Source organism: Natator depressus, chromosome 2 (assembly GCF_965152275.1).
Source record: "Natator depressus isolate rNatDep1 chromosome 2, rNatDep2.hap1, whole genome shotgun sequence".
Taxonomy (NCBI): domain Eukaryota; kingdom Metazoa; phylum Chordata; order Testudines; family Cheloniidae; genus Natator; species Natator depressus.
In genome coordinates, this window is record NC_134235.1 from 132,554,536 (window position 1) to 132,579,659 (window position 25,124).

At 44.1% G+C, this 25,124-nt stretch overlaps 2 long non-coding RNA genes across 2 annotated transcripts in view; both read right to left on the reverse strand.

Moving 5' to 3' along the window:
• Positions 1 to 1,933: 1,933 nt before the first annotated feature.
• The window catches only part of LOC141981549 (uncharacterized), a 142,224-nt gene continuing 119,033 nt past the window's right edge, over positions 1,934 to 25,124 (reverse strand). Inside the window, exon 3 of the long non-coding RNA XR_012637825.1 lies at positions 1,934 to 2,167. This is a non-coding gene — a long non-coding RNA (uncharacterized LOC141981549). The remainder of the gene's footprint in view (positions 2,168 to 25,124) is intronic.
• LOC141981548 (uncharacterized) lies at positions 14,090 to 18,732 on the reverse strand. Its single transcript, XR_012637824.1, has 3 exons — positions 18,621 to 18,732; positions 16,473 to 16,525; positions 14,090 to 14,572 (listed from the first exon to the last, which is right to left on the reverse strand). It is a non-coding gene; the product is annotated as an uncharacterized LOC141981548 (long non-coding RNA).

The following is a 25,124-nucleotide window of genomic DNA, read 5'->3' on the forward strand; positions in this document are numbered from 1 at the left end:
TCCATGTGGGACTGCTGACTCAGTCTGTGGGGAGTACGTGTTTCATTAGTAGAGTCCTAGGCATCAAGAGTAATGTGGGAAGGGGTCTGCACTTTCTGTGGCAAGCCTTTAGTGACAGCAATGCTAGAGGAAAACTTCAAAAAATTAGTATATGGGCCAGGAGACAAACTTGTTTCCCCCACTGGAATAAAGAGTCAGATCATATGGAGCTATTTTAGAATACTTAATTAAATGTCAGCTATTTTAACTGGTTCTTTGTTAGGAGTTACTGCATTGTGCTCAAAATTCACCAGAACAAAGCATTTTCCATATTAGACTTTCAACGTGTAATAGGAAGAATATACTCTGAGCTTGTTAGTGGTGTTTGGATAATATGCTCAATTTAACATTTTCACCTAGAACTTCCACTTGTTACCAAGTGGTCATCTTCTCATCTCCTAGACTTTTCCTTCCTGGATACTACCAATGGCTACTGCAGCTTAGCTTTCAGTCTCTTTTGGCTGCCATTCAGCTTTCTATTCTTGTTACTAGGCTATCTTCCTTAGTGTTCCAGTCCTTATCTCCACTTCCATTGCACTCATGGCTGACATACATCTCTTTCTGCCCTTTGTCCATCTGCTCCTACCACATGCTCCCAACCTTCTTTCTCTCCTCCAGATGCCTCTTTATGTGTATCAAACTGTCCTGCAGTGGCTCAAGAGCGTGAGTACTAAACTCAAGGCAGACTGTTAAGAAGCAAGGCACAACCCCCTCACGGCCCCCTGCTGTCCACAGACAAGGCAGGAGAGGTAAAGCTATAACTTGCAGCCAGAAAAAGTATGATATTAACCTGCTTAGACATGGTCAAAATATCATTACCTATTAAAACATCAGCAGGCAGTAGATTCCTACGCCCACAATATCTCTTTTAAAATCCTCAAATTTGAGGTAGACCTCAGCGAATGGTACAGTTACAGGGAAGTTGGCCAAAGCTAATATATTTAAACCAGGAAGAGTGTCATCCTATCTTACCAAATTCTCCTTGACCAAATGATTTGGAACATTGTGAGGACTGGAGGGAGACAATCAATACTATTTACCTTAGCATTTTTAATAAATTCCTCACTACCCTCCCAAGGTTCAGTCCTAACATTTTCTTCTATGATTTTCTCTTGCGCTATCGCTGCCTCTGGAGTAATGGTAATGGCATTCACTGCGGCAGGAGGGGTGTGGCTCCTGGGGTCACCTTATATTTTGGACAATTTGCCATCACTGCAGGTCTCCAGGACATATAAAACCAGACTGCCTTCCTTTAGGGTAGGGGGCTTTAAACACTGATTTAAAAACCCCAAGGAAAGCTAAAGTTGGGGTTAGGTTTATTTTCAATCCCCCATGGGGATTTCTCTTTCCCTGGGATTTGTGCCCCATATGGGACCTTGATTCAACATACTCACCAGCAATTTCTGCAGCCTCTAAAATGGGAAGGTTTTTTGTCACAGTTGACTGCCTTTACCTCATCTGTAATTATCCATAGCAATTGCTCCTGGTCTTCCATAATCACCTTCAGCCCCCACTCCCATTCTCTCATAAAATTACACATTTTATGCTCATATTTAACATGGCTGACATTGCTAGATTCTGAAGTTTCTACACTTCAGTGGATAGGTCTCAGGGATCTTGGTATCCTCCTCCTTCACGTCATTAAAAACTTGCCTGGCTTTCCTAGTTAATCTGGTTAAGAGGATAGGCATCTGTTTATCTGCTGAGATATCATGCATCCCACATAGTCTCTCTCGTCCACCCTTGAAATCCTCTATACAGTCAGTTTCTTTATAAACAGGGCAGACCTTCTCCCAATCCCTTGTGTTGTGTGTGGGTGTACTCCCCGGCTGGGGAAGCCCCTTTTGCTGCTCTAGAACATTACAGCTCAGGTTATGAGCTTCCATCTGCCTCCTGTGTGCCCTCTCCTCAGCTTCTTCATTATCTTTGACTGCTGCTATTTGCCATGGATCTTTGGTGGGCTCTCTTCTTAGCTGCCTCAGCTGCTTCAGTCTCCCTCATCCACAATTCCACCACCAGTCTTCTTTCTGGACTCTCAGGTGCTGCAATCAGGGCAGATCCACTACGGTGTCCTCCTCTGCAGTGCCTGGGGCAGGAGAGGCCTTAAAATCCACCACCTCTTCTTGCTCTGGAACGTGGTTTAAAAAAAAAACAACACACTTATGACCAACATTCTCAGTTCCTGAACTGAGACTTTTTAATGGAGAGGGGACTCACCTAACATAACTATTCAAGTTCTTTTCTCACAAGGCCATCATTTGACTGTGGTTCAATCATTATGAATATTCTTTAGCCTTTAAAATGCTCAATATCAAGCTTAAACTTTTAACAGGGTTGGGGTTATGATCTATAGGCTTAATTGATCTGTTGTATGTGAATTCTGACACGACCACACCAGTGCTGAGCTGTCAAGCAGTGGCTCCAGGGCATGAGTACCAACCTCAGGTCAGATTATTAAGAAGCAGGGCACAAACCACAGATTGGTTACAAGTTCTATATTTAGGTTTCACCAAGCAAGTATAAACTCCTTAGGCACTAAAACTGTCTTAACATGGAGTGGCAAACAGTCCTCTTGGATAGTCTGATTGGACTTGCCAACCAAGCAAGGTTACCTGTTAGTTAGATGGTCTCTTACACCAAGTATCTCAGTAATATTCAGGTTCCTCCTAGTCCCAGAGGGATGCTCAATTACACTTTAGATCTCACACAAAAGACAACGCTTGTAGCTAAGCCTATAATAAACTATCTAAAGATTATATAGGAAAAGGAAACGAGTTATTTGCAAGGTTAAAGCATATTACACACAAATGGGTTCCAATCTTATGTTTCAAAAAGTAATAGAGTTTGCTATTATAGAAGCTTCTATACATCCTTTTGGGCTAACCAGGCTAAGCACTGGGGATCTTTTGCTTATGCCTAGTAATCCTTGCCCCAAGCATCCAAGTAAAATAAAGATACAGTTCCTTCTTGCCATGGGATTTTATACCCTTCCCCATTTCTGCTTTGAGCTGCAATTTTGGCCAATGGGAGGCATTCACTTTCAAGACTCATCTTTATGAGCTGCCAGGGAAGTGGGGAGAGGAGAACAAACAACAAAGTATTTTGTCCTCTTTGATGTTCCACTCTAGTCTTGAATCAATGGGCCTTCCTTGTCAGGCAGGACATATTAGTCTCCAATGGAAGATGTTATTTCAAACTCATTGTCTCTCTCCTGTCTGCTGACTTACAGTTACAAAGTCTTACAAGGCCATGCTCAAATATTACCCTACAATATGGGATACAGACATTATAAATGAGATTAATGCATGTGACAATTCACAAGCATTCAATAAAGTCTAAACACTAAACACGTTCTTATCATTCTAATACCTATTTTAAGAAAACATGCAGGTGTGCCAGACTGATTTCAGCTATGTATTTGACAGTGTTCAATTGAGATTTGGGGCCCTTGGTATGAGTTGGCTCCTGGTCTGCCAGCATCACAATTTTTTCTTAGGCCATCTGGAAAATTCAGGCCTGCCCTACAATTTTTGGTTTCTAGAACAGAGTTTCCTATTCCTACAGTTTTGACTTATGTCAAAAAACTTCTAATTCTGACACTTTTGGTGTTCATCATTTTGTTGCTCCTTATGCAGTGTTCTGTCAAAACAAAAAATGCTTGCCTGCTCTACTACTTCCTTCTCTTCTTTCTGAACCACTACGTGGGCAGCCCATTGAAATGTGATTGGATGGGTGAAGAACAAGTATACTGCTAAAGCAGAAGTCTAGTGATTTTAGAATGACAGATATTTTCTTCAGGGTGGCATAAAGTTGGGGCAAGCCATAAAATTAAGTTATTTACATTATGGCTGCTTTTCTGAAGACATCATTTTGCAGGGTTCTCACTATCTAGCCTCTATTTCAGTCACCTGTTGGGTCATTCTGTGTGATCAAAAGGACTTTAGTTTTATGTCTCACCCAGAAGTTAGTATCCCCAGCAGTATGCCTATCAACATGTTGGGTATTACATTTAATGCTGACTCAGAGGGAAGATCTTCACTACAACTTCACTACCACGTCCTGCAGCAGGTAAGTTAACATTGACAGGGGATGCAGAAAGTATAAAAGGTTTTATCAAAGTATTGCCCCCCTCTATGCCTGCTTATTTAATCAGCTATAATAAGGGTTTGTGATCACAGTCTGGGTAAATAGGATCATCCATTTCCATAGTAGTTCCTAGACTAGAAAACACCAGATCAGGGCATTCTGGAATGACTGGAGCAGCTGTTAAGGAACTGGAAACCATTTGCAAGCAAACTGTGGAGAAAGACTGAAGAAATACTCTAATGTAGCAAAGGTGGGGGCAACTGGTGTAGCAGACCAGACTTCTAAGAGATGAGTGGGTGGCCAGTGCTAGTATGGGCTAGGAGAACATTAAGTTAATACACAATGAGACACATTGCTTAAATAATCAGTTACACATTTCTCACGAAGTTATTGAATTGCAGGTTGCTTAGCTGTAATGGAGACTCAAGAGTTCTTATAAACATACCTTCTACTGATTAAAAAAGAGATTTTAAAGAGATTACAGGAAGTAAAATGAGGACAATTTTGATAGTATTTACAAAATTTAAATGAATGAATTTAATATTTTTTCAGAAGAAGGATGGATAGTCTGGGAGGTAGGGCACTGGACTTAAACTCAGTAGAGTTGGAGTCAATTCCTGGCTCAGCCACAGACCTCCTGTTTGACCAGACAAGTCACTCAGAGTACATCTACACAGGATTAAAAGACCCATGGCACAACTGTGGCTAAAAATCACTGGGTAGCTGTTCAGGCTGAAGCCTAAGCTCTGAGGATTCCCCCCCATTGCAAGGTCCCAGAGCTTGGGTTCCAGCTTGAGCCCAAATGTCTACACTGTGATTTTTCAGCCCTGGATCCCGAGCCAGAGTCACCTGACCCAGGCCAGCCATAGGGTTTTTTATCCTTGTGTACACATACCTTTACTCTCCCCACTCAATTCTCCATGTGTAAAATGAGGATAGCAATTTCCTACTTCATGTGACTGTCTGTACCCCTGTAGTCACCCCTTGCACACTATTATAATAACCTTTGTACAAGTATGTCTTGTGAGGTATCATTTGAAAACTCATAAATCGCTGGTCAATACTGTCCTGATAAAACGTGCTGCAACATTGCATGTAAAGTTAAGATTCCACCGTATGGTGTTATGGAGACATATTCAAAGCCTGGGGAGTGGCCAAACCAGTTCTTCAGAGACGAAGGGCACGCTGATGCCTCAGCCATAGACAAGGTCAAACGAGCCATCAACTGAGAAATGCTGATTCATTGGCAGGAAAGGGGACATTTGGGAGAAAAAAAATCTACATCTTAAGAACAAACATCTTGGGGTTCCTGTCCACGCAGACTTTGTCTACTGAAGCTCAGCTGGAGATGCTTCTCAAAGAAGGGAAAGAACTATAAGAAGGGAGGGCAGATGCCCCCAAATGATCCCTCCCGTTCTCTCTGCCCACTGCATCCACAACATCTGAAAAACAAAGGAAGCAGCACTAGACTGTGGGGAGGGATCCTGACTGAAAGATGTTCAGTCAATAGGACTGCTGAAACATGTGGCGAGAAAGGCTTTGCTTTGAATTCACTCTAGTTTAAGTTACGCATTAGTTGAGTTTTATTTTTATTTTTCTTGTAACCAATTCTGACTTTTATGCCTCATTATTTATATTCACTTAAAATCTATCCTTTTGTAGTTAATAAACTTGTTTTATCTAAACCACTGCATTTGGATTGAAGTGTTTGGGGAAACTTCATTTGGGATAACAGGATTTGTGCGTATCATTTTCTATTAATAAAATGACAGACTTTATATGAGCTTATATTGTCCAGGAGAGAGCTGGGCAGCACAAGACATACATTTCTGGGGAAGTCTGGGACTGGGAGTTTGGTGGTGTTGCTCTGTAGTGTAATTCAAGAGTGGCTGGCTACAGCACTCATACAACATAACTGGAAGTAACTTACATGCTGGAGGCTGTGTGAGAGCAGACGAGAAGTGGTATTTCTCACAGCAAAGCAGTGTAAAAGGCACCCTAGGTTAGAGAGCTAAGGGGACACAGCTGTTCATCAGTCCAGATTGTACCCTGGGTACGTGTCACTTGACACGTGAATTGCAAGGCAAAATCCATCAATAATTATGAGATGCTTGGACGCTGTAGTGATGCAGGCCATAAGAGTACACAAATAGATAGAAAGAACACCTGGAGGGATAATTGCTAAATTAAGCAGAATCTGCAAGCCCCCACTGCAACATAGCCTTTCTCTTTCCCTTTCCCTAATGTATCACATGGCTTAAAACCAAAACCTGCCGCTAAGTAATTTTCTTTACAGTATTAAAGCTTTTCATTTCTATTTGCCTATCTTTTTCTAAAAATCTTTCCAGCTATGCATGTAAAAAACCCCAAAACAAATTTCCGTTCGTCCCTCTCAGAAACACGGGTTATCCAAAGAGCAAAAATGCTCAATAAAAACCTTTTCTTCTGGCTTCCAGTGAAATCAAATGATTCATAGCTGGTCAGGGAAAAGAGGAGCAAGTAACGCTACTTTCAATAGCGATTACATTGTGTTTAATGGGATTTCACATTCTCCCTAAGCATCTTTATTTCCTTTTCAATATTGTTTGTTTCAACCATGGCAATTTCTCAGTGTATTTCAGTTCCTGGGAAGTTGCTGTTCTTACCCCTGTTAATATCACGCATTGCTGAAGAAATTAGTAGGACATGGTAGATAAAAACATTCAAGGATTTGAGTTTTCCAGCTCCATTAGTTACAAATGGCAGTGGGGGCAAGGGATAGTGGTGGGTCTTTTACAAATTACAGTGGAAGATACACAAGCAAGGTAATATTGACCATGCAAAGAGGGCTTCTGAAGACACCTTTAGGCCCTTTTTATTTATTTATGAGGTTTCCTGTTTGGTGTTTGTTGTTTTTTTGTCAAAAGTAGTTAGCCTAAGCTTTAGCCTTGTACAACTTCAAGGGAATATTGTCTGATTGTCAGTTATAAAGTTTGGCAGCCTAGCGGTGGGTTACTTAGTGAATCTCTTTACCTAACAATCCTGCTCAGATTCCAAAGGATATAACAAAAATGATAACTTAAGTACAAGAGTGTTATGATCATTAAACACTCACAAGGTATTGTGGGAATTACTGTTCGAACACACCCTAACACAAGCTGAGGCACACAGAGGTTAAAGCCGATGCTTTCAAACCTGCATTTTTAAACTGACTACAGTAGGAACTGTGGGTTATCAGTACCTCTGAAAATCAGGCCACTTTTATTTAGTTATGTAGATATGGATTTAGAGGCCTAATTTTAGTCATCTACATCTGAGCATTTTATTCTTCAGTGATTTGCCCAAGGTAACACTAATCATTAGTTAAGTCCAGAGTAGAAGCCTGAATTCCTCACTCCCGTTCCCTTATTCTAAAAGGAAGACAACACTCACTTTTATTTCTCCAAGCACAAGCAGTGTTCCAGGCCCAGCAATTTGCAAGAGTCAGTCAAAACAGGCCATTTGAGAGAAATGCAAAAGGGTCTTTCTCCCAGAGATTAAGTATGCTGCTTCTGCAATACTCCCAGTTCATACCATCTGGGGATCTATGTTAGCAGTCCACAGAAGCTATTACTATTATAACCAAAGTATGTTAACACAACATTATGGCTGATGAGAGGAACAGTAGGAAATCCCGAGACAAGATTTCCACAGCAGCCTTATCCTCTTCAAAAATGTCATGCATTACAAACTGTGCACAGTTAAAATTGAAGAAAAGGATGCAAACAGTTTGTCATTTTGCCCACTTTGGTGTGAGAACACAGTAAAAGACCTTTTATTGCAATATCTATATGTCAGGAGTCATAGCAAATGTTGCTTATGCCCCAACTGAACTTTAAATAGCCTGTTTTCTGTGCTTATAGCCTCATCCTTTGTGTTGCAGTATAGTGGGCCAGCAACCTTCAGTGTGTCACTTCGTGGCCTTGGGTCACATTACAGGCAGCCTGCCTCAGTTTCCCTCTTGAAGAGTTCAAAGAAAACTTCACCCAGGCTATTTCTTGGTCAAAGATACCCCGCCTTGGGGACTGGGTTTAAAATCCATACATAAATCCACACAACACAAGTTTTCTTATCCTCCTCCCACGTCTTCCTGATTGGAGCCTTTGCAGTCCCTTCCCCCTACTTGGTAAAGGTCTCTCCCAGGCCTCCCTTCCTAGGGCACCTCCCCTGGTCTCAGGGTCTTCCCTGCAGGAGCCTGTCCTCATTCTCTGCAGACTCTACTGCACTTCCCCCTTCAGTTCTGCTACCTGCTGCCCTTTATAGTGAATTACCTGATTCCACCCAGGTGTGCCTCATTTGGTAATCAAGGCTGAGCCACCCCTAACAGTAATAAACTTCCTTTATGTTTATCTTTTAAAAAGAAAATCAAGAGAAACATTCAAAACCCAGATAAATAACAAGGTGGGCAAAGCTGTGCAACTAGAAATGAAGGAAGATGCTCAGTAGGAAATGAGGGAAGGGCTGCCGTAGGATGCACATTAAAAGCAAAACAAAGAGAGAGACACTCCTTTTCTTTTCTGTGGCATTCTCCTATAGGCGTTCTGATAAAGTTCACCCTTTATTACTTTGTGATCACAAGCTTTAGCACATGGTGGTATGGCTGGTTAATGATGGTTTTTTTAATACGCTGACTTTACCAAAGCCCAGAGCAATAAGACAAAAGGATCAGAAACAAATTAAAATTTCCCCACAAGACAAGACACCTATTAAGCCACCAGGTGAGACAAATACATGAAGTCTTTCTGCTGTCATAGCACCTTGATCTGGGATCCCATAGGCCAAACAGCATTGAGCTGTATTTAGATTGGAGACTGTGGGCGGCTGTGTCAATACAACAGTGCCCCATTTGGCCTGATGGATTGCTGTACAATAGCTCACTCCATCTGGTGGGGCAGGCAGGCAGGCAGCCAGCTCCTCTTGCACTAGTCTCTAAGGTAGCCTATTCTGACATATGGAGGGTGTTAGCCTTAGTCCTGCTGGCGTGTGCAGGTTTCCCCCCTTATAGTTGTTGGGGTCAGCTCCTCCCAGTGCTCAAGGGGTTGCAAACACTATGAGTCTTTAAGGCTCCCAGCAGTCAGTAGGGAAGCCCAGCCCAGCCCCTCCTCCACTGGGTTCCAGCTCAGGGTCCTTAAATTAGGCAGGCAGAATGAAGCCTCAGCCATTCCTCTGGCAGGGCCCTAAGCTCCTTCCTACCTCCCTTGGTTTCTGCAGGCTTCTCCAGCCTGTAGGTCCAGTCAGCCCTCCCCTGAGCAGCTTCTGAGCAGCTTGCTGGCAGGAATTTCTATCTCCAGCCTGCTCACTCCTCTGGCAGCCACCCCACTATCCTGCTTCCCAGCTCTTATATTTTCCCAGCTGCTGTGAGACTGGCAATCAGTGTTGGCTGGCAGTTCTTGCCTTAATCCCTTGGGTGCCAGGCCAAGCTTGGGTATATACACCCTATGACAGAAACCCACGTACTGCATGCAGAAGTAGCATTAGTGATCCACGAGAATGCTTCCCTTGGCATCACTACTGAACGAATGCCATAACTGGGTATGCAGAAGTGGAGGTGGTGAGGTGCCTTCTTAGAGATGGTATGCAAAACACTGTCATTAAATTTTCAGTGATACTTTTCACAAAAGGAGAGATGCTAAGTATCCAGGCCAAAGTGTTATTTGGCCAATTGCACCCCTTCTATCTAAGTTACCCACTGTAAATACAGATGGGTAAGAGATTTCTTTCTGTTATAAGACCTTGAGTGGTGTTGCTGTGTGTTATTCAACATCCGTTGTGTTCCACCCCACAGTTGTGGGTTAAGTGTACCCTAGTAAAAAAAATGTTCCTTACAATCCATTTGGAAAATGCTCAGGGATCTCTCTGGATAAGAGATAGCATCCTGAATAGATATGTCATTATCAAAATGTTAATAAAATTGAAAAGGAACAGTGGCCCAGGAGGAATCTGACTGAGCCTTGAAAATTGCATCTGAGATGTTTCTGTGGGACTATAAAGCATTAACCATAGGGTTGGGCCTTTTGATGCATTTGTTTTAGTGTATTAATCCTGCATAGATCAGATGTAGATAGGAACAAGGATCATACAGGGTTAATTTCACAAGCTGCCAGAGAGCTAAAATACCACCTTTATTGCCCTCTTTCCTTGATTTCATTCTGTGGTTCAGATTATGAATTTTTACATTTCAAGGCAAAACCCATCCAGCTTTCATTTTGTCATTTAAGTTTGCAAAGTCTTTTTCTGCCTGATATATTACACAGATGGTTGAATATTCCTAAACCATAAGAATGTTTATTAAATAGTAGTGCAGAGGCAGCTACTGTTAGATTAGCCCATACCAACTCACAGTGGAACTCAGTAGCCACCTTGACCTTGGTGAGGGCATATTCCAACTCTGTCTGTTCATCTCTTTCATTTTTGAAGATGTGTTTATAATCAGTCTGAAAGCAGCAGGAAATAGACCAGTTATTCACCCATGAATTTCATCACAGACTTGGAGTTTAAAGAAACAACCTGTAGAAAAAACGTGAGCATGAAAAGGGTGACGCTAGCAGCTTGGCTTACACAATGAAAAACAAACCCAAGGTAATTTCCCTGAGTAGAGTAAAACTAGACACCTCTGCGAGACTTAACTACATGGTGCATGCTTACAAGCAGCATGGAATAACAGCACCCTTTGTATAATTACTTCTTGTCCCTGCCCCATTTCATCAGCCCATGTGGTTAAGCAAAATCCACTGCAGGAATGCTTTACACGAGATCATTCCAGAGCATAAAGAAGAAAGGTAACGTTGAGAAAGAGTGAAAAGTCTGCTTAAAAACAAAACAAAAAGAGTTATATAGCCACTAGAACACAGCACACAACGTACTGATGAACTGATAATATTACGTGGCTATATGCAATGTCCATTATTGATCAGCATAGCATTTGCTGTACTTTAAATATAAATTTTGTTTGCAGATGTCATCAGTTATTAATATTTCTGCCTGCTTTACAGAAATCTTCAGGGGAGAGTTTAGTAGTAACCTCTTCAATGGGTCACTGAGGCCTGGACTGTACTATTTCATGCACAGAGAGGAGGGTAGCATAATTGGACTGAAACATGGAGTATTCACAGCAATTAATTTTGCATAGCAATTAATGGGCTTACGTATGCCTTATCCCAAACTCCAAAGTTGCTAAACCAGTTAAACAATCATCAGGTTCAAATAAAATGCATGTTGAAGGTGCCCAGAAATAGGGAATGAGATTGTACCTCATTTAAGTGCAATGGAATTTTGACTGGCTGCAGGGTCTTGACCTGCCATCTAGGGATGCTGACAAAGAATGAATATTTACGTTAGGATTGTCAACTGGTACAAAAAAACTTTAGAGAAACCAAGAGCCACATTGGCATGCAGTAGGCTCAAGCAAGAGATCCACTTCATGTGAAAAAGCCTGAACATACCAGCACAAAAACCAAAATACATGGCAGAAATTGATGGGCATCCTATGCACCTCATGGTGTGAGAGGATTAAAAAAAGAAGCAAGCAAGCCAGTCTGGGACTGTACTCTATCTTGGGTGGAAGGGAGATTTCCAGGCTCTTGAAGTAAAGGTTTTAAGGGTGGATTTAAGGGTGGAGAATCCAGTCCTCTGTTGTGGCGGTTCAATGATGAGACAGAACACAGGTTTATCCAAGCAAGCAAGCTGGTTAGCTGAAAAGGGCTGCTGCCTGTCAGCTTTCCACCTTCCCTCTTATTATATTTCTCCCCCCTGCGCATTACCTACTTCCACCGCAAAAAGACACAACAAAGGAATACATGACTTTGATTAATATTCTTATTTTCCAGCCTCTATCTACTACAATCCTAATTCTCAGGCCTTGAGGCCAGGCCAAGGAAGCTTCCCACGATTACTGTCCTTTAATTAACTTCCCAGGGTTCATATCTGGTCCTCGTCCTTGGATGGAGCAATGTGTTGCTCCTACACAACGGTCAGGGTGTGCCCTGACTGTTTCCAGGTGGATGGACTAAACATGAACCCTTCATTCCCCCGATTTTTGTTTAATTATACTCGGCCATCTCATGGTAGCCGTCAATTTGCTTTTGCAAGCAATTTAACTCCCAGACAGACAAGGACATAACTCGGGGAGCTTGCCAGGGCGAATCTCTACAAAGCCTTAGCAAAGAGGGAATACATTGTACACAGCAGCAGCAAAAAATAAGCCCAATGATCACAAACACAGCATAACCGAAAAGTTGTCGCAGCCATCCTAGAGATGGCAGCCAACCTGTAAGCCAATTCCAAAAGCCCTCAAACCCCACATCTAGACGTATGTGTGCCGTAAGATTGGCCAACTCGGCCAGTCTAGATTCTATGGAACGACTATTATCAGTTAAATTAAAACAACACATATGCCGAAACGTGGAACAGCCTAGGTGATGTTTTAAGAGCAGAAAATCAATGGCTGCTCTGTTATCCAAGATTGCATCCCTTAATTCATGTTGCTCTGCATTAAGTAGGGCAATTGCCTTGGATGTTGTATTAATTGCCTTCGCTGCAAAGCACGCCAGGGTATTTAAGGTTCTGGCTGTATAAGTGGCAAGCCCGGGGACCCCAACAATGGAAGCCGCTAAAGCAGTATACTCAGCGCGACTAAAAAGCTCAACATCTGCAACACAATTATCTGAAAGGGGTACACTTCTTTTACTGTGCCTTTGGCTGGCAAAAGGCAATATAAGCGTCATTCTACTAAGACAGCAAAGGGTGCCATCACTTAAATTTGCAGGAATATAACTAAAGGTGCGTGAGCCACAGGTAAAAAACCACCCTGATGGTAGGATGATATGGCCATAATTGTATGAAACATTTACAGCGTGGGAACAATTTAAGAGGGGTTGAGGAATTTGCCGACAGCCCAAGGGCACCTTTGTACTAGTGCAGTTAACCACACGCGCACAGGTGACATTGTTGGCCCCGGCCGGGTACGGTGTGTGGAGGGATATAGCCGTGTGAGGCAAGGTATAGTTGGCCGGGCCCCAATTAGCCATGCCAGAGTACTGGGAAGAGAGATTCGCGTAAGCAGCGAGCATTGTCTTATTCCCTATTTCCTCAGGGTGATGACATACTGGTATAAGGCATGTACCTAACAATTCTCCGGCTGCTACAGAATCAGACAAACAAAAGTGGGTAACATTTGCTATTGAAGCCAATCTATCCCATATGTTATATGTCATTCGGGCCCGTAACGGGGGAAGCGCTCCCGAGCCAACCCCTACAGGAAATAGCAGGCACAAAAGGCATACAATCAGCACAGAATTAGCAGTGATTTGGGCGAGAATCGCCACAAACAAAGTCTCAGGAGTCTCTGGCTGTTGATTTGCTGCCAGTCTTCGTTGAGCCGCCGCGACCAATGCTTTTACTGCTCCCCATGTCACGGGCTGGCTTGGGACGCTACGCCTCTTCCGTTTCCGTCCCGCCGTTGTCGACCCGGGAGGCACCACGTTCTCCTCCAAGGTCAGCTGAAACTCCGGTATGGGGTTCGACAGCCCCTGGCGCCATGCCATGCTGTTTCAGTGCCGGTCGCACACACCGGGCTGGAACCCACAACGGTCCTGCAGGGAGAGACACAGCAGCATATCCCCGACCCCAAGTGATTAGAGGTACTGGGCCCAGCCACTGCGGATCGGGCAGCTGACGGTAAAAGACACGCGGTCTTTCCAGTACCTCAGATTTGTGAAAATGGCGATCCGCGGGGGTCTGCTGATCTGCGTTCAGCGTTAAATTATTTAAAGTAAACAAAAGGATATGCATTTGTTGTTGAATGTCTCCTAAGGTTCGGAGACGCAGCTCCCCTTGTTTTAATTGTTTATCAAGCAAGGTTTTGAGCGTGCGATTGGCACGTTCAACAATGGCTTGGCCCATGGAATTATAAGGGATCCCGTGTTTAAGACGGACGTTCCATTGGGCGCAAAAAGTGGAGAGGGCTGTGGAGCAGTAAGCTGGGGCATTATCCATTTTAATTTGGCTTGGGCGACCCATAACAGAAAAACAGGCTAGCAAATGGTGAATAACTTTAGCAGTGGCTTCCCCACGCTGTGGGGTTGCCCACAGAAATCCCGAATAAGTATCAACAGAAACATGTAAAAAGGAATAGGGGCGGAACTGTGGCACATGAGTGACATCCATTTGCCATAGCTGATTTGCTGCAGTACCTCTGGGGTTAACGGCATAAGAAAAAGTAGGAGCAGCAGCGGCACAGTGGGGGCAGGAACGAACAATGGAACGTGCATGATCAGCAGGAATGTGAAACTGCCGGGCCAAAACAGAGGCAGACTGATGGAAAAAGGCATGGCTTTCAATGGGGTCAGAAAAGAGGGAATTTACCTGACCACGTAACGCGCGATCAGCGCGTGCATTGCCCTCAGTGAGTGACCCAGGCAGAGGGGTATGACTGCGAATCTGAGCAACAAAATAAGGGAAATTACGAGTGGAAATAAGATATTGCAAAGACAAAAATAGGCGAAGGAGGTCCGCATCGACCTGAGGGGTAATGAGGGCAAGGGGTAAATGATCAATCACTTGATAAACATAATGGGTGTCCACAATTAAATTAAAGGGACAATCAGCGAAAAGTTGAAAGGCTAAAATAACAGCAGCCAGTTCTGAACGCTGCGCGGAACGCTGAGGCAGTGTAAAACGAGAACGCCAACGAGGGGGGTCACCTGATTGATAGGTGACGACACCTCGATGTGGAGAGCCATCAGTAAAAAGAGTAACAGCAGAAACAATGGGTTGAGAGCGGCTAAGACGATGAACAATTAGAGGCACCTTTTGTGTAATTACCAACCGAGGATCTTTTGGGGGATTATAAGAAATTTCTCCCACATAATCACAAAGAGCAACCTGCCAAGCCAAAGAGGTGTGGCACAAGGAATCAAATTCACTACGGGACAAGGGGAACACAATATCAACTAAATCAGTGCCAGTAAGTTGCACTGCACGGTGGCGGGCTTTACGAACAAGATCAGACAGGGCATCTAGATATGGGTAAATATTCCGAGGAGGAGTGGAGGAGAGGTACAGCCACTCTATGATAGAGACGGCTGTATTCGTACGGGGTACAAACAGAGCCGCAGTGGGCGTATGAGGGGTGGCAAGAAGAATCAGCCGTAGGGGACGGACCTCAGGGGGTCTGTCCACAAACTGCTGACTTAATGCTGCATTAATTTGTCGAATGCAGGCAATGTGCTCTTTAGTGATGGCAATAACTGCACCCGGTGCTCGGGCTCCACGTAGGAGCTCGAACAACGGCTGCAGCATTGAGGTGGGGAGACGAAAATAGGGCCGAATCCAATTTAAATGACCCAAAATTTGTTGTAATTTAACAAGGGTTAGGGGTTGAGGTAAAGTTAGTGCCGGACGAACCGGAGCAGCATAGGTTTGTAAAACCTTATGGCCGAGGTAGTGGTAGGGATAAGAGCGTTGGATTTTTTCTGGTGCCACCAACAGGCCATTTTGGCCGAGGATTTGAGACAAAGATTCAATCTGTTGTTCCATGACCTGGGGACCACTAAGCAAAATGTCATCCATATAATGGTAGACCTTTAGCGTAGGGTACCGGGCACGAAAAGGGGTGAGGGCCCGATCCACAAAAAGCTGACACAAGGTTGGACTATTTTGCATTCCCTGGGGTAAGACCTTCCACTGATACCTTTGAGAGGGTTGCTGATTATTATATTGTGGCACCGTGAACGCGAATTTTTCGCGATCTTGTGGGCAAAGGGGGATGGTGAAAAAACAATCTTTTAAATCTAATACACAGAGCTGATCGGTTTGAGGAATTAAATTTGGATTTGGTAATCCATATTGCAAGGGGCCCATAGGTTGGATGCATTTATTTATTTCCCTTAAGTCATGCAACAGCCGCCATGCACCGGATTTTTTCTTAATAACGAACACCGGGGTGTTCCAGGGACTAGTAGAGCTTTCCAAGCACTGTGCCAGCAAATGCTGCTGCACAAGCGATTGAAGCGCTTTTAGCTTTTCTAGAGGGAGGGGCCACTGGTCAATCCAGACGGGCTCTAAGGATTGCCATACCAAGGGCAATGCGGAGGGCAATGTGGGTGAGGGAGGATTTTGAGCCATTAGATATTAATATCGAGGGTGGTGTCCAGCTTTGCGAGTAAATCACGGCCCCAAATATTGAGGTGGACAGGGAGCACAAAAGGGCGGATAGTAGCAAGGGTACGGCCTCCCGGTTTAGAGACTGTGACCCAAGACAAACTCTGTCGCCCGGGTTTACTACCCCCGATCCCCCACAACTCTTTAGAAGGAACCGTAGGCCAACTAACCGGCCACTCTGGATCACGAATCACCGTAACGTCAGCTCCAGTGTCCACCAGCCCTGTGAAAGGAACATCATTTAAGAGAAGTGTTAACTGAGGTTTCGAGGGGCGGACTGACATTGTCAGAGCAACAAGTGGAGAGGACGTGCTGTGAGACGGCGAGTGAGACAACGTTGATCCAAAGCCGCCTCCGCCCCGAGTTCGATCCTCGGCAGCTGGCACCTGATAGGGGACTAAAATCAATTGTGCAATTGATCGTCCACACGGGAGTGACTGTGGAAGATGAGTCCACACCTGAACCTTAATAATGCCGGTGTAATCGGCATCAATGACCCCGGGGATGACAAAAAAGCCCTGTTTCCCAGCATGAGAGCGAGGGAGAACGAGACCCACAAAGCCGGCAGGGAGAGGTCCCGTCACCTGGGTAGGTATGGCGCAGACCTCCCCTGGCAGCCGAAAATCAGTGTCCTCCTGCATGATCAAATCAAGCCCTGCACTTCCAGCAGTCGCCGCCCTCATAGAGTCTATGGATTTTAAGGCAGAGGAACGGTTGTCTGAGTGGGAAACACCCCCGTTTGGCCCTGGGTTCGGGGGGGACCCGCCGCGCGGTTTCCCGGCCTGCTACGACACTGATTAGCCCAGTGATAGCCCTTCCGACACTTGGGGCACTTTTTTGAGGGTCGGGCGGGTGCCTTTGATGAGCGGCACTCCCGCTGGAAGTGACCCTCCTTGCCACAGCGGTAACAATGCTTCCCCTCTTTCCCGGTTCTTTTTAGGGCGGCAGCCAGAACTCCAGCTTTATGTGCTTGGGTTCCGATGTTTTGGCACGCCCGTAGCATGTCTGAGAGCTCTAAAATGCCAGAGGCTTGCGCCGTCTGGAGAGCGCGGCGGCAATCCTCATTTGCATTTTCAACTGCCATTTTTAACAGGATCTCCTGAGCTGCCGCAGCATTATCCACCTGTCGGAGGATAGCCTCCTGCAATCTGTTGGTAAAATCCAGAAAGGACTCTGATGCACCCTGACGGATACTAACAAAGCTTTTAGTAGGCTTGCCTGAATCCGGGACCTTCCGGAAAGCATGCTGGGCGCAGGTGGAAATAAGGGGGAAGAGGGCCTGAGGGAGTTGAGTTTGCATCTCAACGCTAGCAAACGGTCCCTCCCCTGCCAAGTGCTCAAAAATAATACCTTCCGCTCTATGAATCTGGGCCTGGCGTTCCGCCTCCTGCCGATACTTACTAATCCAAATAACATATTGACTGGGTGACAGCATCATGCGCAACAGCGCCTTCCAATCTTCAGGGATCAGGGAGTATCCACTACCTAGCCCTTCAATGAGACCACGCACAAACGTGCTAGTCAGACCGAACTCGCGAATTGCTTTCTTTACCTCTCTAATCACCGAGTAAGGCAAACTGACCCAGGTTCCAACCGGGTTGCCCTGGCCATCATTCTGCCAGGTCACCGGACAAACCGAGACCAGCTCAGCCAGCTCCTCTGCTGTAAGATCTGAGCGAGCCTTCGCTGCGTGAACCATTTGTTGCACCAGCGAAAGCCTCTGAGCAGATGCAGACGACCCCCTGGGGGGCCCCGAAGCATGGGGTTTCAGGGAGGGATGGTAATCACAGACCGGCTCTGGCAGGGAAGGTAAGGGAGGCGGTGGTAATAAAGGCACTGGGGGCGAAGCAGGGAGAGGGATGGCTGCAGGAGCCGACGGCGGTGGCGAAATCGGCAGCCCCTCTGTTGGTGCGGGAGAGGGTTCTTCCGAAGCGACACACTGTGTTGCATCGGTAGGAGGGGGGGTGGCTGCAGGAGCCGACGGGCGTGGCGAGATCACCAGCCTCGCGAGGGAGGGCCTGTCCGAGGCAACACGCTGTATCGCATCGCGGCAGAGGTGCCAGGCATGTAAAGCCTGCACGGGCGCCCGAGGCTCTTTGTGCAATGTCTGGCCCAACCGCTCCCAGTTCGCTAGCTTAAGGGTTCCGGCTTCAGGGTACCACGGGCACTGGGCACTCACCTCCTGTAGCAGGAGAGTGAGTTCTCGAGCGGGGCAGTCATGCTGAGCCTTACGCAGCAGATACTGTAGCTCATTGCGGTGTTGCACTTGCAAAGCAGAGAGGGAGCTTCCCATACTTACCACAATGAAAAATACTCACCGGGATCCGCGAAGCGGATGAGTGACGCGTCTGAAACCCTTGCCGGGCGAGGTGAGTGCTGAGGGCCCCACGTTTGGGCGCCAGTTGTGGCGGTTCAATGATGAGACAGAACACAGGTTTATCCAAGCAAGCAAGCTGGTTAGCTGAAAAGGGCTGCTGCCTGTCAGCTTTCCACCTTCCCTCTTATTATATTTCTCCCCCCTGCGCATTACCTACTTCCACCGCAAAAAGACACAACAAAGGAATACATGACTTTGATTAATATTCTTATTTTCCAGCCTCTATCTACTACAATCCTAATTCTCAGGCCTTGAGGCCAGGCGAAGGAAGCTTCCCACGATTACTGTCCTTTAATTAACTTCCCAGGGTTCATATCTGGTCCTCGTCCTTGGATGGAGCAATGTGTTGCTCCTACACAACGGTCAGGGTGTGCCCTGACTGTTTCCAGGTGGATGGACTAAACATGAACCCTTCACTCTGTGTGTGAGGTAAAGAATCTATGGCTGTGTTTCTTGTTTCTGGTAAGCAGTAGCACCTGAAGAAAGAGGCCTTGGTAACAATCTTTCACAGCATTGACACTTACTCAAGCTAATCACTATTGTTTAGTATTAATAAACTTACTTACACAATATTTAATTCTTGATTGTTTCTTTGTTATACTTTGATAGTTAATTTATAAGCCCAGTTTCATGTTGCTCAGAACTCATGTTCAAGCTTCCTGCATCCTACCTCCGTATCTTACACAGCACAGCAATACCAGTTCCACTGCAACAGGGGATTTTCATGTCCATGGACTGGGGACAGCATTTGTAGAGCCATGCACGGATACAAAATTTGTATCCACATCCAATCCATGATCTACAAACATGGTCCATGGATATCTGAGGATATGAAGTGGATATCTGCAGATTTGCAGGGCCCTAAGCATTTGCTCCTGTAACAATAATATTCTGTAGCTGGGTATTGATCCTTTGGCACATTTGAGTGTCCTGGGCCTTCTTTCAAAGCTCTGACCTGCAGCAGAGTTGGGTGGCCAAAGATTATGTGACAGAAGCCCTTTGGCAGTGCTTTCTATTATATGGAGCTTGTTCAGACAGAGAGGAGACCTAGAGTCAGGGGAAGAAGCTGGAAGTGAATCCTCCAAGTGAAAGTTTGGTGTAGGATTCCTGCAGGGGGAAAGAGAAGCAGCCCCAGCTTGTAAAGCCTGTAGGAAAGAGGTGATTTTTAGAAGGAACTGAAGAGCCTCCAGACAAAGTCTGGAAGATTTTTATTTCAGTTGACATTATCTGTTATGTTTTGTTAGCAAACCAAATCCCAAGAAGGGAATGTTATTTAAACCATGTGAGTCTATGTGCATTTATTGAAAAGACCAAGAATGGAGAACTGAGTTTATTTAGTCCTGTGGTAGTAATATGGACATTTCAGAAGGGTTCTCATTTCTTTTTGTGAGCATCAGCTGGTTTCTCAGGCCAGCACTTAAAAAAACAGATTTAATCAAACAATGGCTTAAAATCTTTTTCTGTCCAAACAATGAGCATGCTAGGACTCCTGCTGCACAGCCTGTCTGATCAGTAACACAATATCCTCCTAGTCCTTTGGCCTTTTTTCAGCTATGTGTATCATTCCCTGAGGTTTAGTGTATTTCCAGTTAGAATCATGTAGAGAAGATGCATGAGGCTTGATAGGAGTCTATAGGGCTGATCCTAACCCTGAGGAGAAGAAGATCATCTTTAAAGGGCTGATCCAAAGCTTGTTAGAATGAATGGAATGACTCCCCTAGACTTCAGTGGGTTTTGGATCAAGCTTTAAGAAAGAATTGTTGCCACAAAATGTGCTTGTTAGTGAATAGTTAAAGAGGGACACTGTGACAGATTGCCCCTCTTAGGACGTCACCTGATGTGCTGAGATACTGCTAAGCCTGCCTGTTATGCCAGCCTGGGCACCCTTTTTACCTGTCTTAAGCCTCCTCCAGCACACACAGGCAGGGTCACACCCAATGCAGAATGACACAGACACTGAGATCAGTTCTGGGAAGGCTCAGCTTAAGGTACTTGCCCCAGCACTCAGGTATCCACCTCCCTTGGAGTGCAGACCTAAAGATATATTATGAAATCCACCTCCACCCTCAATGTGGAGGAAGTTATGCACAACCTCTTACCCAGACGTCTGGTGGGTGTCTTCCCAATACACACCCAGTTGTAATTGTTATGTAGTCCATATTCCTAACTTTAGGTATGATACTTGCATACAAATTGGATAATCACATTCAGTAAATCATAACCTTTCCAATGATTCCTTACAAGACCCATCTTGCATAAAGAATATCTCGGTTATGTCATATCCAAGTTATAAGCATATGTCCATAAAGCATATGGAGTGTAACATCACAGACACCACCTATCTAGCCAGAAATGAAAACTTTTAGAAACTAAAGGACTCTCTTTATTTAGAAGCCATGACACTGCTCAACATTGGAACAGAAGCAGTGTTTCAGAGGGCTTTTAAATACTTTTTAATGTTAATACTAGGGCTTAAATTCTCAAAAGTATTTCCCTGAGCCCCCCACGCCCTTCTCCCTCCCTCCAACATGCTATGAAAACTGCAGGGGGTTGAAAATATTTACCGGACCTCGGCTCCAGACAACTCTGGCTGAATTTAAGCCCTGATATTAGTATTAGGCAGTAAAGTTTCACAGTCCTCGATGTAAATTCTCTGCTAATGTAACTTCACTGATTTCAGAGAATGTAGTCCCTTTAATTTTAATTTTTGAAATATTAGATCAAGTAGTAATTACTTGCAATAGACTTTATTGTACAAATCTTAAAATAAGACTTCTATAGTAACAAATTATATTTGGAATGCAAAAAACTGTGGTAGACCTTGGCAGGATGTTTATAGTTACTCATCTGGTACACTGCAGCTCAATTTGGCTTTTCCAATTTCAGCTGGGTCTCAAAGAAAGTAAATTGGAAGGGACTACACAACATCCATTTTTTTGTTTCTGCCCCTCTCACATTTCATGCCACATCCGTCCCAGAGTTCCTGGAAGAGATTCAGGTACTATAAGTTCTTCATAATAAAGTAAGTGATTTGGAAATTCAGGCATTGCTATTTGAAGGCTGGCAATCAAGGATGAAGTAACAGAACAATAGACTGGCCTGGGAAATCCAGATTATTTTATTAGGGGGAAAATATTCTTTGTGACCATGAGAAGGAAAACCAAAAGAGTACTTTGAAGATCCTTCTTTCCCCCACCATCCCAAAAGTGACTTGTATACATAACAGAGCGAAGCCAATTTTTGACCTAATATTCACACAAGAAGTAGCCAACATGGGTGTTATGGACTTAAATACAACAGTTATTTGCTAGCTAACAAGTCAAATTCTTTCCCGATTTACACCCAACAGAGTGCCAATGAAAGATTTATGACATTTATGGATGGTACATGTGCTAGCACATTGGTGGGCCTCTGGAGTGCTGAGATCATGACAGCCAGAGTGATTAAACACAAACACAGGATCTCTAAGGCAGTATATATTAACGTCTAGATTCTCTAGTGCTGTACAGTTGCTTTGTACTGCACCATCAGTATTCTGGCCTTTCAACTGCCAAATGGGCTAATACCTACCTGAGAGATTTGATTAAATTCATGGTTGTAAAGTGCCAGGAGAACCTCAAACTGTAAATGCCATAGATGTGCCAAGAATGTTTAGTATATCGAGGACCTATTAAAGTAGGTAACTAAATTATTTTACAACTACAGTATATTATACCAGCAGGCTTATCTGGGAAGCAAGTCTATTGGACACAACCTGAGCTGGTGTAAATCAGCATGCTCAAGAGAAGTCAAACAAGCAATGTGGATTTACACCAACTAAGACGGTGGCCTACATTTCTTTCTCAGCTAATATAATCCAGATGTCCTTTTTGCTGCGATACCTGTTACTGCATCACATTCGCATGGTACCATTGCAGTACTAAAGTTGAATCCCTCGGAGATGCTTTATGTACTTTTTGGATAACAATTCTCTCCAGAACCCATTTTTCTGTTCCCAGTTTCACGCTGCTCTCTTCCTTCCTTTACTTCTCTCTCCCAGTCATACACATCAATTTTTGAGCTTCTCACGTTACTTTTCAAAAATAGATCTGGGCCAAAAGAGGAAAAGAAAAGCAATCCCACTACGTCAAAGAGGATATCCATTTCCAGTGTTTTATTGGTGCTCTGATAGAAGAGGCTATGACTGCATCAGAAGACTAATTGAACTGAGTCAAAATAAAATTTGTCTCATGCAGGCAGTGGCCCAAGTTCAAAATGGTATTAAGCTGAGCTATTCATTAGAATAATATAATTTGAGAATATTGTGCAGAATAATAATATAATAGTCACAATAAAAATCAAATGCAGCATTGGACTATACCTATGACAACTCTTCAGCCAAGGCCTGAGAAGTCCAAATACATTGCTGAAATTAAGCACATGACACCAGGTTGGCAGCTTGAAAAAAAGATGACATTGTGCCGAAAATAGAAGCATCCTTTTTCAAAATGAGTGAACATGGAGAATCAAAGTTTCAAGCTACATCTGGCCGGGCTTTAATCCTTCCACTGTATTCAGATGTTAATAAAATTAGTCGATTTTATTCCATTGTATCTATCCAAGGTCTCCAGTTTCTTTTGAAAAGTCTTAGTAAGATTCAGATGCTGCTAATGAACTCTGTCAGTAATGTAGTTTGCTCAGGTAAGTCCCTTCACGAATCTTAGGGATCTTTTGTCATTTTCATTGCCTTACAAAGCATAAAATTGCACATGAAAAGAAATTACACACAAATTTGTTTGTATAAAGCAGTGATACCCAAGAATCTATTGGGGAGTTTTCATGCTATTCCCATAATTCATTCTCTAATTGCTGTACATTTCCCCCATATTTTTGTAATTTTACAAAGTTCAGTGATGTATGGTTAAGTCAGAATTTTCTGTATTTTATCTTCTCTCTCTTCCAGGGCTTCCTAATATATTTATTTCTTAAGAATCCAGTACATATCGTGTACCAACAATTAACATACTTCTAATTTGTTCATTATACATTAACAAAATATAAAGCTGTAAGACTGCTCACATTCTTGCAGTGGAATGAACACTGATTGGAATACCAGTTGCTACCTCTCTGAGCTTCATATGTTGTGTTTTGGGCAATCAAATCCACATAGCTATGCATCTGCTGGATCTTCCCCCACTTATCCCCTAAGTCTAATCATCCACCATGGTGTGTGGGGTGGGGGGCACACTTCATGGTAGCTTTCCCTATAACCTTTCTTACTCAGCCCTTTTTAAATGGTGAGGAAGGCCTTGCACCAGGCATCCACACCAGGGTGTTTCCACCCTAAATACTAGGCTAGTGTGATAGAAAGTTCATTCATATTGCTTATTGTGCTTGCCCGAAGGATCATCATTGTAATAAGGTACCGTCTAGAGGTCTACATGTGGAATAAAGTATATAATTTACAAAATCCACGTATATTTCTAGCAGGTACTTAAAGCCAACAAGACCTTGTGACAATCAGAAGTCGACAATTATACTCTTGAACACCATTGCATAATTTTGGAGTCCATTGAGTTATACGCTAGCTGGATAACAGCTGTTCAAACGCAGGTCATACCACTGGCAGCATGTACACTTGTTAAAACCAATGGTGTGGACACAGAGACTGCAGTACATTCAGAATTTTTTAGTGAACTGACTCCAGTAATCTATGGTGTACAAAGTTGATGGTTTCTGTGAAAAAGATAGCATCCTCCAGAGCTTCCTTCTCCCGCCCCAACTCCTGCTCTAACATTAAGAACTTCATTGACTCACTGAGATTTTCAGGTACAGTAACTCCTCGCTTAACATTGCAGTTATGTTCCTGAAAAATGCTACTTTAAGCGAAACGATGTTAAGCGAATCCAATTTCCACATAAGAAATTAATGTAAATAGTGGCTGTTAGGTTCCAGGGAATATATATATATACACATACACCCACACCCACACATATACATAGTATAAGTTTTAAACAAACAGTTTAATACTGTACACAGCAATGATGATTGTGAAGCTTGGTTGAGGTGGTGGAGTCAGAGGGTGGGATATTTCCCAGGGGATGCCTTAATGCTAAATGATGAACTAGCTTCTTGGCTGAGCCCTCAAGGGTTAACACACTGTTGTTAATGTAGCCTCACACTCTACAAGGCAGCACGAATGGAGGGAGGGGAGACAGCATGGCAGAGAGAGACAGAGACACACACCATGTGTGTGAGAGAGAGATGCGCATTGCCGCTTTAAGTACGCTGACCCCTCTCTAAGTACACTCCTTTTTACGTAGATCAGCAAGTTGAGACAGCAGCTGCTGCCAGCAAGCTCCCTCCACCCTGAGCCCTGTCATGTCCCCCCTCTGATCTGTGGAAATAGGGTACAGGAGTGGGGGGCAGGAGCGAGGGGAGGGGGACACCCTGACATTTGTCCTCC